At 42.4% G+C, this 5,000-nt stretch overlaps 1 protein-coding gene across 2 annotated transcripts in view; it reads left to right on the top strand.

Annotated features, from left to right (window-relative positions):
• exoc6b (exocyst complex component 6B) overlaps positions 1-5,000 on the top strand; it is a 106,900-nt gene that overhangs the window by 89,655 nt on the left and 12,245 nt on the right. The window lies entirely within an intron of this gene.

The raw sequence follows: 5,000 nt of genomic DNA, 5'->3' as shown, positions 1-5,000 counted from the left end.
TCTCTCTATGTCTCTCGCTCTCCCTCTCTCTGTCTGTGTAGTGTCTAATTGACAGCGGAGACCCCTGGTTGAACCAACGGCACTCTTCTCTCTCTCTCTCTTTTTTTTTTTTCCACGTTCCTTCCATTTTAGCCCTCTCACTTTTAGGAGGTCGTGCAAGTTCTCTATCGCTGCCGACGAGGAGCGAGGGAGGAAAAGAGAGAGAGGCGAAAGACGGAGCGGGTGCGAGACAGAAAGATAGGGAGAAGATAGGGAGGGAGAGAGAGAAAGGAGTAGGGCTGCAACCAATAATTATTTTCATTATCAATTAATCAAGTATTTTTTCGATTAATCATTAAGTCTATAAAATGTCAAAAATAATGAAAAATGCCCGTCACAAGTTCCCAGAGCCCAAAGTGGTTCTTAAAATGTCTTCCTCAGTCTGACTAGCAGCCAAAAAAAAACCCCAAAGAAAAGCAAATGTTTGGAACTTTTACTTGATAAATGACTGAAACGATTAATGGATTTTAAAAAATTCTAAGCAATAAATTTTCTGTCGATCGACTAATCGATTTGTCGCTTCAGCACTAGAAAGGAGACAGAAGAGACAAGCGACAGGAAAAGAGATTTAACTTGAGATTTAACCCTGGAAATGGCCCAGCAAAAAGAATTTTTCTGTATTTTTTTTGTCAAAAATGATGACAAATGCCCAGAGCATTCCCAGAATGTTCCCAGAGCCCAAAGTGATTCTTAAAATGTCTTACTTAGTCTGACCAGCAGCCAAAAAAAACCCAAAGTATTTATTTTATAATGATATGAACTGGAGAAAAGCAGCAAATCTTATCATCTTAACCAGCATATGTTTGGAACCTTTACTTGATAAATGAATGAAACGAATAATGGATTATCAAAACTATAATCGATAAATTTTCCGTCAATCAACTAATCGATTCATCAACAACAGTTAGTTCTGGTCGAGTAATTTGATTGGACGGGAGGGATTCCATGAGTGCTGAAATACTGTGTAACAGCACCGGGACGTTTTACTGTGTGTATCACTCCGCTTTACAGCTGCTCTAATAGAAACAGTTGATGTGTTGCATGGGAACTGTTTCTGTTCACGGAGACGAATAAAAGACAAAAATCATAATCTGTTGTCTCCAATTACCATACTTGATAAATAGCTTTGATTATAGAACTGTTGTATCAAAGCAACATCACACTCAAGCGCTCTCTCTCGTGTGATATTGCTTAAATGGAACGCCTCTCGTCCAATCACGATGCACGTCGGGAAACAAATGTGTAAATATAGAATAAAGTAAAGAGAGAAACAGGCAGAAGAATGGAGAGACAGAAACAGGAAAGACTGGACTGGAGAGAAGAGATGGAAAAATGGAGAAGAAAGTGTTAGTGAGGATAAAGTAGCAGTTGTGTGTGTGTGTGTGTGTGTGTGTGTGTGTGCAGAGAGAGAGTGTGACAGTGTGGGAGAGCGCCAGTAGCCGCAGAGCGACGCGCCAGATAACCTCTGTAGACGACCTTTGACCCCTTGCTTTCAGGGGTCAAGAGCTGACCTTTGGTTAAGTGTAAAATCCCTTCTTCCTCCTGATCTTGTCAGTCGGCTTCGTGTTCAGATGAGACGCAGAACGCCGCGGTTTTTAACCCGACCTTCTCGCCACACGGACCGAAGTCAGGCTTGATATGATGGGATGTTTGTGACGTACGTTGATTAAACTCCTTTGAATATTTTATTAGAAAATACATAAAGAGAGATTTGGCGTATCCTCGTGGATCAGCGGGTTAAAACTGGCGTGCTAAAGTGTTTATGTTTGAATTTACACGCTTTTATTCCCCTTCTTTGATTTAAAACCAGCAGCCAGTCGCATAAACTTAGTTTAAGACTAGTCTAAGCCTCAGACTGGTCTTAGATCCTCAGGTTAGACTAGAATAATTGCATAAATATTAAGACTGACATATTTTGAGGTAGGAAAGTTAGCAAATGTTTGGTTTTTGGAAAGAGCCTTAAGAAGAGAGTGAGTCTTTAGAGACAGAAACAAGCAATTAGAGATAGACAACAAAGAAATAGTGGAGCTTGGTGATTTCCTAGAGAAACCATCCTTATGCTTAAGTCTTAAGTCTAAGACTTGTGTCTTGAATAGTCTTGAGAGTCTTGAATATGATTAGCCTACCTAAATTCAAGCGCTCAAAAGTCCTCAAATACTGTTAAATAAAGCCTTTAAGCCTTAAATTCATTCTTTTTTGATGCGTTGTTTCTATAGTGTGAAATAAGCCCAGTTGCACGAACCCAATATTGTGGTAGAACTACAGTGGGTTTCATTTTCACATTCATTTCTAGTTTCATTCTAACTGGTATTAAAAAGGTCTCAAGGAGTCTCAGATTAAACTGGATGAAACTTGGAGAAACCCTGGAAACAGTTTGGCCCAGTCAACAGAATTCCATAATTGTGATTATTCTGTTTTCCGTACGATCTTCAGTGGAAAGACCTTTGTCCCAGAGAACTGTGGCAGACCGCTGAGGCAGTGATTGTCAGGTGTCAACACAATCTCTTTTTTTCGGCGATAAGAAAAACACTTTCTGTCCTTTTAGTGACCTTTCAACCCTGAAATCTGACATGGAGAGACGGAGGGGAGAGACGCAAAGATATGGATTGGGAGAGGGAGGGAGGGAGAGATGATAGACAAGTGTTGTTTTTTTTCTGATAAAGGAGAAAAACACTTTCTCTCCTTATAGTGACCGAAACTCTTAACTTGGAGGGAAAGTTAGAGAGAGGGGGAGTCGACCAAAACGACTTGTGTCAACATGTTTTTCTTTTATTTTCAAGAAATGTTGAACTCTTTTACAACCTTTGACCCACTGTAGACAGAGAGAGAGAGAAAGGAAGGGAGATATGGATGAAGATCTATATAGAAAAGAGAGATAAGGACGGAGAGAGAGTGGTGGATTTGACGGACAGGTGTCGGTGTTGTCTCAGTGTGATAAAAGACAAAAACCGCCTTCTCTCCTGTGAGCGACCTTTGAACTCTGAACTCCCGAGATGGATTTAGGGACGGAGGGATGGAAAGGAGGGAGAGAGGACAGATGATGATGGACAGGTGTCAAAGCGGTTCTTTTTCCTTGGCGACGGTCAAAAGCACTCTCTCTGCTTTTGGTGACCTTTGAACTCTTACCTTGTGGTGACATGGAGGGAGGGAGGGAGGGCGACCAATGGGAGGCTGGGTAAGATGACATCACACCACAGATCACCAGTCTGTCCCGAAATAACCAAATCTCCATTTTGTCCAGGATCTTGCAGATTATAACTTAAGTACGTAGTTTAAATTCACTATTCAACACTTAAAAATCTCAATCTGGATCGTGGGACGGTTCGAGGTAGGGATGATGGATGATGGCTGGATGGATGGATGGATGAAGGGAGAAAAGAAAATATGGAGAGAAAGGAGGGCGAGATGGACAGGTGCCAAAATGGTCAACATGGTTGATAAAGGTCAAAACGCACTTTCTCTGCTTTTAGTGACCTCTGACCTCTGAACCGTGATGACCCACTTCAGCTTTAGAAAGGGATGGAGAGATAGGAGAGGTGAGGGAGGAGTGGATGGAGAGACGGAGGAGTTATGGAGCTAAATGATGGGTAAACAGGCGGGAAAAAAAAGGTGGGAGACAGGACTTTGACAAAGCGGATTCTGCCAATATATAAAAAACAAGTCTCACACTTTTTTCCACCTATTTACAATTATTGGTAAACGTATTATTTTCTTCAGTAAACATAAAGAAAGAGATTCACTTGAAAACAATTCATCAGCATGACTCGTTTTTTTATATATTGTCAGAATCTGCTTTGTTTGCGTTGGTTTATGTGCTAGAAGTGTGATTTTCAGACTGTTCCTCCATACAATGGCAGTGAATGGAGAGAGAAAGAAAACGCAATTCTCCAATCTTTGCGTTCAGAGCTTTAACATGGTATATTTAACATGGTATATTCCATAATGGGGGCCAATAAATCACTTTGTTTGAATGATTAAATGTTGAATCAAAAAAGTGCGTGTGGGTTAGGGTTAGTTAGGGTTAGTTCTCCAAATTGTTTTCCCCTAATGTGAAGTAGATCTCCTGTAAAGTTAAATGAGCCTGTGTTCATGGTGTTTGGTCACAAATTTCTTTCCTTCATACCAGGTCAAAGACATTACATAATCACAACCTGTGTGTGTGTGTGTGTGTGTGTGTGTGTGTGTGTGTGTGTGTGTGTGTGTGTGTGTGTGTGTGTGTGTGTGTGTGTGTGTGTGTGTGTGTGTGTGCACGTAGCGTAAACATGGTGAATTCTGGGTGACCCTGACGTTTTGCCATTACAAACGGGAACACGACAATTCCCCAACGGTCCCAAACAAATAAATCCACCCCACAGCCGGAATAACCATTAACAACTCTCCTAAACACTGAGAGAGAGGGAGGGAGGAAGAGGTGGAGGAGGAAAAAGAAGGGAGAGTGAGGAGGAGAGGAATGAAAGAGGGGGAGAGGAGGAGGAAGAAGGAGGAGGAGGAGGAGGGAGAAAGAGGAAGGAGGAGGGAGGAGATGGAGAAGAAGGAAAATAGATGGAAGGGGGAATAGATGAAGTGGGGAGAGGAGTGGAGGAAAAAGAGAGGAGAGGGAGGAAGGAAAAAGGAGGGAGGAGAGGGAGAAGGAGAGTCGGGACAGATAGAAGGGGGTGAGTGAAGAGAGGAAGGAGGGAAGGAAAAAGAGTGAAGAGAGGGAGGAGAGGAAGGGTCGGAAAAGGGGGAGAGGGATTAAGGAGAAAGATGGAGGGATGAAAGGGAGAAGAGAGTAGTGATAAATAGAGTGAGAGGGAGGAGTAGGAAGGGATAGAGAGAGGAGAGAGGGAGGAAACAAGGGAGCGAGGGCAGTAAGGATAGAAAGAGGGGAGAAAAGGAGGGAGGGAGAGAGAACGGGCAAAGTTGAAATGGAGAGAGCAAGAGAAAGAAAGGGAATGGGGAGAGATGGAGAGAGGAGGGAG

Source organism: Centroberyx gerrardi, chromosome 23, assembly GCF_048128805.1.
Source record: "Centroberyx gerrardi isolate f3 chromosome 23, fCenGer3.hap1.cur.20231027, whole genome shotgun sequence".
In the NCBI taxonomy this organism is placed as follows: domain Eukaryota; kingdom Metazoa; phylum Chordata; class Actinopteri; order Beryciformes; family Berycidae; genus Centroberyx; species Centroberyx gerrardi.
This window is presented reverse-complemented; position numbering and strand designations above follow the sequence as displayed.